Source organism: Pleurodeles waltl, chromosome 3_1, assembly GCF_031143425.1.
Source record: "Pleurodeles waltl isolate 20211129_DDA chromosome 3_1, aPleWal1.hap1.20221129, whole genome shotgun sequence".
In the NCBI taxonomy this organism is placed as follows: domain Eukaryota; kingdom Metazoa; phylum Chordata; class Amphibia; order Caudata; family Salamandridae; genus Pleurodeles; species Pleurodeles waltl.
In genome coordinates, this window is record NC_090440.1 from 837,961,963 (window position 1) to 837,974,099 (window position 12,137).

At 43.8% G+C, this 12,137-nt stretch overlaps 1 protein-coding gene across 1 annotated transcript in view; it reads left to right on the plus strand.

Moving 5' to 3' along the window:
• The first annotated feature begins 10,348 nt into the window (after positions 1–10,348).
• GTF2H1 (general transcription factor IIH subunit 1) overlaps positions 10,349–12,137 on the plus strand; it is a 345,280-nt gene continuing 343,491 nt past the window's right edge. Inside the window, exon 1 of the mRNA XM_069223752.1 lies at positions 10,349–10,452. The gene's annotated coding sequence lies outside the window, so the exon portion shown is untranslated. The remainder of the gene's footprint in view (positions 10,453–12,137) is intronic.

Sequence of the window (12,137 nt, forward strand, 5' to 3'; positions counted from 1 at the left end):
GCTACGAGGGATTCCCTGAGACCATAGTTACTGACAATGGGGTACAGTTTACCTCAAAAGACATGAGACTTCCTGAAAACCCAGGATTAAGCATATCAGGGTGACAGTATAATACTTAGTGTAATGGTCAGGCACTGCAATTTAATAAGTATCTCAAGGATAGTGTTCACATTACACCGATAGGTAAACGTACTCCCTCTTGACTATAAGAAACAGATTGTGGACATATAGAGTCGCGCCCAACAAAGTCACTGTGGTGCCATCTTTCTTGTTCTTAAAAGTTATAGAGCCCAGCCCCTCCATCTGTCCGTGATGGCTTAAGTACAGATTGCCTTCCTCCAGCACTAAAAGCATGTCATGATGGTGATTGTCCTGTATTTGCTGATAAGCAAGCCATGCAAATGCACAAATATTATGTTCCTATGAAATCATGTACCTCCATCCCAGAGCCCTCCATTCTGATGGCTCCTTAGTGGGGTTAGTACACAGGGCAATTATGTCAGAGCGGCAGAGAGAGTGAAAACTGGTCCAATACTTCGAGTACCGTCATGGAAAGCAATGCAAAATTTTGATTAATGTTTTCATGAGAAAAGAAGGTGTGTCATATTTATCTTCATTATAATGCTTTTATGGAATGGTTAATTGCACCCTCTGTCTTTTCCCATTATCCCGCCCGTCCTGCATTGTTTTGTTCTTACCTGAGAACTTGTTCCTTAACGTTCTAAGGCAGCAGTTGACTGGTATTCGGGTGCCAGCCTCCATTCCTGTAGCACCGCAAGAAAGTTAGCTACTTTAATTTACCTGTTGGCTCATCATTACGACAGGAGACTAAAGACCATCAGTAGAAGAAATTATGGAAGAAGAGCTGTTATCAACCAGCTGCATGTGGAAGCCGGTGACTGGGATCGTTAAGGAAGATGGCATTATATGCATGGATCTTCGACAAATATTGAGTTTACTGGGATATAAAGGAGATAATAGCCTAGGCAAGGCAGATGGGTGGTTTTGGGGTAAACCAACACTGAGATATTCCTTAAGATAGTTGGAGCATGGTTCAGATAGATAGAAAAAAACAACAAGAGGTGGAGGTAATTAACACAAAGAGACAGGAGAAGCGAACATTGTTACACCAGGTTGAGCCTTGTTTAAGAGGAGTTAAACAGTTCCCTGTTTTAAGTTTTGACGGGAAAAATATCCCCAACTAGCATGTCAGGGAAACTGCAATAATCATAGTAATATGCAAAGGTCTCTTCTTGGATGGGGCAGGGACAGGCTCCCCAGTTCTCCCCCCCCATGTTGTGCGGTTGAGTTCTGGATTAGGAGTGAGTGGGGTGTGTAAGAGTTGTTCGCCTACGTCTCTTCAGTGACATTACAGGCTCCTCAGTGACAAATCCAATCAGGGGAGTAACGAAGGTCCTGGCACCCCCTGCGGTGCAGCAGTGACCTGAGAGTTTTTTGTTTAGGAGGGAGCCCCATCAACCTCTAAGCCATTCCACTGCATGCCTCGCAGAATGCATGTAATGGCATGGAATAAGAAATAGTTAAATACTCAGGAAAGCCACTCTGCTTTACCGAGAAGGCTCTTGCAGTGTAGGGGGGCCCAACCGTTCAGGGGAGACCCATTGTGCTGGGGGCCCGGATCATTTTGAATTACACCACTGGCCTAAGTGTCAGAGCTGAATGCCCAGGCGAAAGAACCAGCAGTACAAAAGACGCTTAAATATTCGGGATGTGACATATGCCTACTCCAAGATACTCACCTACTCAGAGCACTGGAGTGGACTTTGATAAAAATGGTTTCCAAGGCAATTATTTTCCTTGGGCCCTATCAAGAAGGGGCAGTGGCTATTCTACTAGCTAATTCCTTCAAAGGACAAGTAGTAGGAACACTTGCTGAAAAAAGATGGAGTTCACTTAAACAAAAGGATAGCTCTGAATGGGTACACATTCACCATAGCAACACTGACCCCCAAACAAACAACAGGAAAAAGTAATTAAAGACTCTAGATCAAGCATCAAGTACATGTCAGATAGGGACACAGTGATAGATGATGACCTAAATGTTCATAAGGACACAACAAGAGACCAAGGACAGGCCAAACAGAAACTCTCTTCCAAGACAGACTAACATGGATGAAAGAAACATGGCTATCTGATATCAGGCGCTCTCTAAACCCAGAAACAAGGAACAACACATCAGCCTCAACTAACTTATGTAAGGCTGGATTATTTTCTGGAATATGCACAGATTCTTAAAAGAACAGTGTCCGTGGATATTTAAGTAATAGCTCTTTCGGAGCACCCACAGATTTCTCCTACTCATCACCTCCCCAGAACATCCAGACCCACTAATAAATGGAGGCTAAATGGTATCCTGATTAAAATATATCAGCAGAAGGCTGAACTGTAAAAAGCGATTCATCACTTCATCCAAGAAAATATTAATACAGCCACTTTGTGGTTTTACTCAAAGTAGCTGTCGAGGGGGCGTCATAGCTCTAGCCACTAAGTGTGAGAGAGGGCCTCTTTTTGACATGGTTATCCCCCCACTTTTTGCCTGATGTTGATGTGTTCTAGAAATTGTAGTGTCCAGGGCACCTGCTTACCAGGTTCCTTGGACCAGAGCTCTTTCCCTAAATTTGTTGTGATGCATTGGCACAATTGGATACACCCTTAACTACCACTATAAGTCCCTAGTAAGTGGGTACCTATGTACCCAGGGCATGGGGTACTATGGGTAGGCCCCTGAGGGCAGCAGCACTGATTGTGCAGCCCTCTAGGGCCATGCATCCAGATGCACCCAGCACTGCCATTGCAGGCTGTGTGTCCTGGTGCAAACCTAAAAAGCCTGTGTGCCCTGTCCACAATACACTGCATTTATTATGGGTAAGTCACCCCTCTGGCAGGCCTTACAGCCCTAAGGCAGAGTGCTCCATATTATTTGTGAGGGCATAGTTGCATGAGCATCAAGCCCCCACTGTGTCCTTGCCAAACCTGGGACATAGTGAATGAACAGAGCAGCCATTTTAATACATGTGCTGGACACTGTTCAACACAAGTTTCCAGGCTACATGATGGCCACTCATAACCATGGGTTGTTTGGATTTATTATTCTGAGTTGTTTGATACCAAACTGGTGCCAGAATTGGATGTATCCCTATATGTACCCAGGGGCAACTTAGAGGTGCCCCCTGCAAAAACTAACTATCCTGGCATGGTTGCTGACTGGTCTTATCCAGCTGCCACCTCCAGACAGCTAATACACAAACCTTGGGGGAAGAGCTGTGCCTATACAGTTTGTAATATAATGTCCTTCCTAGGTGGAGGAGCTAACACCCCCTCCCTCAGGAATGTGCACTGTCCAGGAGGTGAGGTTCAAAGGGCTTGCCGCCCTTGAACCTCGACCCCCAATCCTGCTGCTAGCAGCAGCTGACATTCCCATTTGCAAACCCCCACTTTTAGCAGGAGCAAAGGTGGGAAACCTAACAAATGGTAAGAGGAGTGGCCTCACCTGGCATGCACCATCCCTAAGGTGTTGCCTGTGAGGTGGACCCTCAAATTCAGTTTCCTCCATCTTGGAATGGAGGAAAATAGCCAATTAGGTATAGGGTAGTGATCCTTTCCACAGGAAGTGGTCACTATAGTGGGAGTAGCCACCCCAAGGCAAGTGTTCCACTGGACACTACCAGGTTCCCCCTAAAACGCACACTAAATTCAATATTTAGTGGGGACCCCTAGACCAAGAAATCAGATTCGAAAGAACAAAGACAACCAGCACCAAAGAAGATCCAAAACAAGAGAACTGTGGACTTGCTGCATCAAGAAAAGGCGCCAAGCCCTGCCTGCTGCACGCAGGACCCGAAATGTGTCGCTGCGGAAGAGCTGGACACTGGACTGACCGCAAGAAACCAAGAGGACCTCCAGGCTTCACAAATCGCCCTAGATCTCCCTTCTGACTGGAGGCACCACTCAACGACCAAGCAAGAACCAACAAGCCAGTGAGGGTCACTTCACTGACCGGCCAATATCCTCGCAACCGGAAGTCACAGCCAGACCCAACGACAGCCCGGTGAGACCTATAAGTGTGCTAACTTTGGTGTCACTGCACCCTCCAGTGGCTGAGAAGTGCCAATACCGCAGGTACTGGCCAGTGCACGTCGGACTATAAAAAAAACAGCTCTCCCGGAGCTGCAACTGGTCCAGGAGGAAGCCACAGTCGAGGGACTTCAAGAACACCTAGGACCTCCCGCCAGAATGCCACCGATGTCTTGTGAGCCGCCCTCAAAGAACCTTACCTCCAGCTCCAATGGGCTCCATTGCGCACAGCTCCTGGAGGATCACCAACTCGCCCTGCATCCGACCATCCTGCGCCTTGCAACGAGGAACCAGCTGTGCTCCACGGGTCCCTTACCCCTCGCGACCTCAGCAGCCCACGGGGACCCCAAGGCACCACCTTTAAGTTTGCAAACCATCTTCTTTCCCAAATGGCCCTGTGCCTGTGCCAAAAGAATTTTCTGCTCTGCTCCTGATGGAACTGGGAGCCGCCTCCCCTCTCTCACCCAAGTCCCTCGAGCTGGCACAAGGTGCCCACCTACTGCTTTGACCGTCCTGCAAAAGAAGAAAGTGGTAACCCAACTGTACGATTTGTAATCCATCTTTAAAAGAGACTGCCTATTGATTCCTATGGTGTGTAATTACGCACAAAAAGACTAACTTTATTAAAAGTTTGAAAAATCATAACTCAAAAAGTACTTAACATATCTTGACCATCTTAGTCTTAAAAATTATATAAAAATCTGAAGTATTTTTATAAAATTGGTCGAGTTATTCCTTGAGTGTGTGTGGTGAATGATTGATACTGTGATTACAACAAATGATTAGCACCCCTCCATGATTAGTCTAACTGCTCAACCAAGCTACCTCAAAAATTAGAGCATTAGGTGATCTATTTTTTGCCTCTGGAAGCCAGCGTGTGGTTGCCTAGATCCCCTACACAGTGTACCTAGTTTTGTGCACTACATAGAGGGCTAGTCTCCTACACTAACCTCAAAAGGGACAGGAAAGAGAAGATGGAGAAACCCGAGAAGTGTGTGTGCCTTATGGTTAGTGAGGTGGGTGAAGTCGTAGGGATAGTGCCTAGTTACTTATTGGCAAACTTTGTTATCCTTAGTCTGCCACGTCCTCATCACAGTCATTACAACTCACCCACCCTCTTTGTACATACTTGCTTTCAGGGGTTAGTATTTACAAGAACTACAAGTGTACAGACTATAATCATATGGCACACGGTGGGTGGATCTATGTTTTGAACTTCTTGTTCTCTTGCAAGTTGGAGATGGGAATCACCTCATGTATAATAACTGTGACGAGGACTTGGAGAGCTGAGGATAATGAAGTTTACGGTGAATAACCAGGGATTAGGTATAAAGGAATTAGAAAATGCCCCATTTTCGCTATCAGAAGACTTCCACATCCTGGGCTTCAGCAGGGACTTAGGGCCAGATGTAGCAAGCCGTTTGCATGTTGCAAACTGCGAAAATCGCAGTTTGCGCCATGCAAACGGCCTCCCGTGATGCACATTCACAAATTGCAGGTCGGTACCGACTCGCAATTTGTGAATGCGACTCGCAAATAGGAAGGGGTGTTCCCTTCCTATTTGCGACTCGCATCGCAATTCAGAATTGCTTTGTGACCGCGAATGCGGTCGCAAAGCAACTCGCAGTTACCACCAGTGTCACACTGGTGGTAACTCATTCGCAAAAGGGAAAGGGTCCCCATGGGACCCCTTCCTCTTTGTGAATGTCGACAAAAATATTTTTTCAGATCAGGCAGTGGTCCTATGGACCACTGCCTACTCTGAAAAAAACGAAAGCAAATGGTTTCTGTATTTTTTTCATTTTGCAACTCGTTTTCCTTTAAGGAAAACGGGCTGCAAAATGAAAAAAAAAAAAAAAAACTGCTTTATTTAAAAAGCAGCCACAGGCATGGAGGTCTGCTGACTTCAGCAGGCCACCATCCCTGTAAGTGCAGGGACTCGCTATGGGGTCACAAAATGCGACCCACCTCATGAATATTGATGAGGTGGGTCTTTGCGACCCCATAGCAATTTCAGAATCGCAAAAGCATATCTTGCTACATCTGGCCCTAACTTCTCTGCCTATCACTACTTTCCACTTTCTCAAGAGCCAGAAGTGTAGGTCCTTGGATTAGTATGATAAAATGCACAAAACCTTCCTACACCACATATGGGAGTTAACTTTAGAAAGTTTTTGCTACACCCAAGACAATCCTGCATTCATAAGTACAGCTGGATGCTCCAATCCGCTGGGTAACGCACTGCCTGCCATTCTATTACCCTGCATGGCCCTTGTAACCCTTTGAAGTCAGGGTTAATCTATAAATGATTAGCTTCACCTGTCTCATCCGTTCCAGCATACCATGCACTTCTGAATAACAGTTCCTATTTGTTAATCACTGATGAAACATGCTGTGGAATGGCCAGGAGCCAACCATAATTGTTAGCTGTATCAGATACCCTAAGATGTTGTGGAAAAACCTTGTATCTGGAGAAGTTCTTGAAACTGCCTCTGCGTCTGATATAGATTATATCTTATTTGACAAATTAAACAAACTTGAGATATGAATGCGATAAGAGGTTCTCTTAACCTCAGCAACAGAAACCTTTGGCCTACAGCCTGCCCTGCATTAGAGAATCAAAAACTACTGAAAACTCAGTATCCTACTCATTTTTCTTATATTTTGCACATTGTCTACCATTCATCAAACACAACCACCATTGTGCACTTTTTAAAAGCATTGCATCTGGCATATTGACTTGTTTTAAGACCGTTTTTATATTTATTCTGTTCATTGACTGTTGCACTCATTTGTCTGCTAGTTAAGACATCAAAACAGATTCAACCTCCAACATGAATTTTTGTTATCCAACTGAAAAGCAGTGCCATGAAAACATGGACTTCTTCTAAATTGGATGCTCCACATGTAAGACCAGTTTTTGGTGCATAAATAGTTTGAAAGAAACCAATGTGGAGGTTCCACTGGAGAATCATCCATCAATGTTAAACAACTGCTTTGACCGCTAACATTGCACCAAGCTTGTTGCCAAGCACTGCAACTGCCAATAATCAAGTATGCTCAGTATAATGGGTCACCTGTTCCAGCCATCAATTTACAAGAAATGTGACCATCTCTGGAAAGGAACGATCTATTCCAGTGCATCTGCTCAACTCCTGTATTAGCAGATGCTAAACCAAAGACAAATGGTAATTGCCATAACCATACATATGCCACTTAAAGGCTCACAACTAACAAGACAGACTCCTGCATACGGAGACTACATAACCCCACCATTGATTGGAAAGAGTGAACAAAGTTCAAATCACTCTCTCACATAGAAAGGGAAAAGACTGTTCATGCTAAGGGACAATTTGCACCCTTTTTTATTTTTTGCTCTGTGGTCTGCTGCACCCAGCCCCATTACTGAGAAATTAAATGCTTTGCACCTTTAGCTTATCGAGTGAAATATAATATGTTGCTTTTATATGCAGTATTTTATAGTTCATATTGAAGTTTTATCATTTTTGCTATAAAATATCTCAAAATGCTGTTATCTCTATTAACAATCCAGGGATGTCTTTAACATGATAGTTCCCATTTTATGGCACGTCTAATTGTATTCATATCTTTTTAGGAAGCGTGAAGTTCTTAGACATGCGCAGAAAAGCCAGCATCATGTCTATTTACTATCTAAGCAAACATGTTGTCTGTTTTAGCTATAGATGCTGGAGTACCGGACATGTTTTTATTGTTTTAAAAATTGATGTGGTGCATTTATCACTGTAATGTTTATTTGTTTGTGCTTTAGAGTCTCCAAGTGCAGCTTTGTTTTATAAATATAAAAAATTGGATTGGTGATCAATACTAAAAACAAACCCAGGTATCTGACCATGAGCTAGAGGGACTTTGCACAAGGACCATAAAGCCAGAGGTCATGCCAGTTAGCAGTGTTAGCCAGCTCCATTCAGTGGCACTTCCGGGGGCACTGCAGAGATGTGGCCTTCAGCTTCACACTATTAAACATCTCCATGAGAATGTTGTGATAGAGAATGGCAGAGTATGCTTGACTCTATTAAACATCTCCAGGAGAATGTTGTGAGAGAGAATGGCAGAGTTGCTATATTTATGATGAAAACAGGTATGCCGTGAGATCCACCTTAAGAAACTCTAAAAACAAGCATTAGCAATGCAATGGGTCTTGCGTTTGCTCTAGTTAGATCTATTAGCATTGTAAACTCTTAACCAGACTTTTTTTGCCACATAAATTGAAAAGTAAAACAGTTTCACATAACTAACTGGACTTTTCTTGCTATATAAACTGAAATGTATAAGTTTCACATAAGGGAGCTGACGGCCGCCATGATCACAAAGCAGACACACAAAGGGAAATAAAAGTTTGCTCGTAATGAAAGCTATCGGCAAAAGTGCAATTATCCATGTAACCGGCAAAAGTGCAATTAATTATGTAACAGGGTCGATGTCACGCAAAGCACTTGACTTCTGTCCAGCGATATCGCACTGCGAAAAAAGAGAAAAAGTAGTCCAGAAACTGGACGGAAAACAGCAAGCCTTGTATGTTTTCAGTACTTGGTAGCTACGCTCAAGGAGGACTAAACACCGGAAAAGGCATGACGTATGCATGCCTTTCACTAATGAAAGCAAGCATATTTTAAAAGGCAAGCCCACAAACCAATGAAAGAGACTGACGTGACATGGACGTGGTTTGAAGCCTAAAGAGAGATTACAACACGGGACGGAGCGCTCGGCCCCTAAAAAGGCATGATATTTACTACTTCTGCTAAAATTCAGTATACTGCTTACTAACAGAAACATTTTGCTCAGTGGGTTGAGGATGCGTTTGAGACCAATTGGATTTCTAATTTGTGCTGGGGCATTGACAAGAGTTCTTGCTCCAGGATGCTAGAAAGCCTACCCCTACAACTCCTGGGACCCGGGGTTGGGAGGGAGAGAACGTATCAACAGCTTCTCCTAATTATCACTGGAGTGCTAACTGAGCACTAGATAGAACTGTTGATTATGCTGAATATGAACAGTTCAATGACCGGGCCTCGGGGGCGCACCAGACTGAACTTCGGGGAAGGAGAGACGTTTTTATGGACAGGGGGATACACTCTACCTATACAAAACCCACAGATACTGTAGTTTCTCATTTTTTCCAGAAAGTAGGGTGATACTCAAGACATCAGTCTTTTACAGTACCTTTGGGTTTAGGCTACCGCTAGTGTTATAGTATGTTAAAGACAACATTGGATTAGCACGGGGACCATTTCTGTTAATAATAATGCTAGTCAATGACCAATGTGTAACAAAAAAAAAACTAGTTTCATTCATGGCTTCTACCGATTAAATACTATTGTATGTACATGCCAAACGTTGTAATCTCTAATTAACAATTTGGGTATAGGGGCCAACCTATACCGCTCGCTAAACTCTCCCTATTAACTTCCTGGCTTGTCCCATCTCACTTTAATGTAGACGCTGAATGCAAACTGAAATATGCCAGTCCTAGCGTCATTAAATGCTACGGATCGCGTCTGGACCACGTCCATTTAACGTCTCTGTTGCTCTGCGTCCTCAGGTCGACTTTCGTGTGATTTACAACGACTAAAAAACATAGTAAGTAATGAGACGAAGCCAGAAGATAGAAACATGCAATTTAACAAGACGAGGGGATGTGGTGGATTTGGGAGGCTGCAGGCAAACAAGGGGAATGCTCTGTCAGAACTAATTCCAATGTGTTTCTTTCTGGGTCTGCGGGTCAGTCGCCCTACTCGAGCCTAGTCCGAAGTCAACAGCATGAGCGCCATAAACGAGCAGTGGAGACCCAAATGGGCCTTAACCATCGGTAAATCGTGGATCGCATCGTCCATCGCCTCAGTGATCGCCTCGAGAGCCCCCATGACTATACCCTCCCCAACCATCTTTCCTCCCATCCACGATCATGGGTGCAGCGACAAAAATACGCGACCAGAGATCTGCTGCTACCCCTCAGCTCAATACTACTTCTCAGTCTCTAACTCACTCTCAGTAGGTAACCGCCAGCGGAACCCACTGAGAGGCGGAAGTCGGTCAGAAGAGTGTTTATACACCATGGAAGCGCGTGTTTACACCACGGCCAATGGGGATCTCAGGCTCAATGTAGCGCACTTGGATTGGATGAGATGCCACCAAATCTCCAATCCTAGATCCCCTTACAAAATACTAGTCCCTCTCTGGTCCTGACGACTCACAAAATATGTTCATACTCGGTATTGGCTGCAATGCGACCCGGAAGGACTGAAATTACGGACACATGTCATCCCGTTAAAAGAGTAATACCGGACAGCAGAAAGGCTGAGTTTTCGGACGGTCCGTGTAAGTATCGCTAAGCGGGATGGGCGGTCTCCTTGCTCACAATAGGCATATTAAATAATTTGCTGTCTTGCGAACTTTAGTGGTTTCCACAGAGCATTGTGAAAGATATCCATCGAAAATGTAGAACATGTAACCCTGTGAATTTGAGACCTTCTTAAAAACTCACGTAATTCACCATAAAGTGCGTATGAAACGCCAATAGAAGCGTAGAGGTCACAAACCAACGTTAAGCACACCTCGCTAATAAAAAAACACAAACATCTTTGTGCCTGGGTGTCAGGTTAATGTACTGGACTGTCCCTCGAGTTATCATTGATTCGCAGTTACCTTCTATATCTGGAAAAAGCTGCCCGTAAATGTCAATGAAGTGTCGTTGTTTCGCCACTTTGCATTTGACACTGGATGCGAATAATGAGTGAAAGTCACGATTGCCAGTACTCTATAAAGTGATTTCGATTTACGAAGCTTGCGTTATTCATAACGCGTAGTATAATGGAATTACCAATTAAAAAGTGAAATCCACCAAATTACGCAAACAACGTAGAACGCTAAAGCGCAAACCACATCTGTGGCAATTTGTGTGGCTAAAATTCTTCCCAGATAGAAGTAAGGCAAGGTCCCTTTCCAGCGTTTACTGCCACACACACTATCTTTCGAAGGCAGGCATAGTACAGGTGTGATACTTGGTTTAAAAGAGAAAGAACTCTGTGTAGATTGTAATGTTTTGCAACATTTATATTGCGTTTCCTACCCCCCTTGTGGGACTCTGGAGCGCTTGCCAACAGGGTAGCATGCAGTTGTAGTGTGTAGCTTGTCAGGACCTTCAGTGGTGATCTACATTAAAGTCCTTCATTGGCCAGCGGCATGTGACGGATTTCTTCAGTTATTTTATGCCTGTTCAGTTGTTGATGAATGGGTTAATGCTGTGGACTGGTACAATACTGGGCGTTGGGTGGGACCCATAGCAATTTTGTCTTATGTGAGTGTAAGTCTATCAAGCAGGATGAGGGAATTATTATGTAGCCTATATAAACTGTAATTGACTGCTCGACCACTCAGTGTTATGGTGTTAGTAGTGTTGACAGGAGGGTTATATATTTTATTGTATTGTAGTTGGATTTATATAGCACTTACTATCCGACGAAGCATTAAAATGCTTTACGTAAGGAAGCATGCTACTCTAAAATCAGTTCTTTTTTTTTTTTTTTTGGTGCTTTTTCCCTGTGGTTATTGCAGGTTATTTCAGTTGTTCCCTGTGTGGTGAAGGAAACCATTCCATGCACTTATGCCACTTTATATGCTGTAGGGTCAATAAATAGTAATTAGGCATGATCTTTAGGTTGGGTGGTATGGCAATTCGTGTACATTGTTGGCTGTTTTAATAGATTAGCAACAGGAAATTCGTTACTGTTATATCACTAGCGTATGCCTTTTTGAAGAGTAGGTTGTGATCTTTGAAATGAGGGTTGGGCAACTTGTAGTAATACAATAGTAAGGATTAGGTCGTACATGCATGTCACTTAGAAATGTGCTCAGAATGAGGAGGCATGCTGGGGATGGAAGGTAAGTAGAGTGTCCTTTGAAAGAAAAGGCCAGGCAACAATTCGACATTCTAAGGCAAGGTGGTTTTTCCTCTGAATGTACATAATGCGTTTTTGAGATTGAATGTAATCTGAGTATACAAA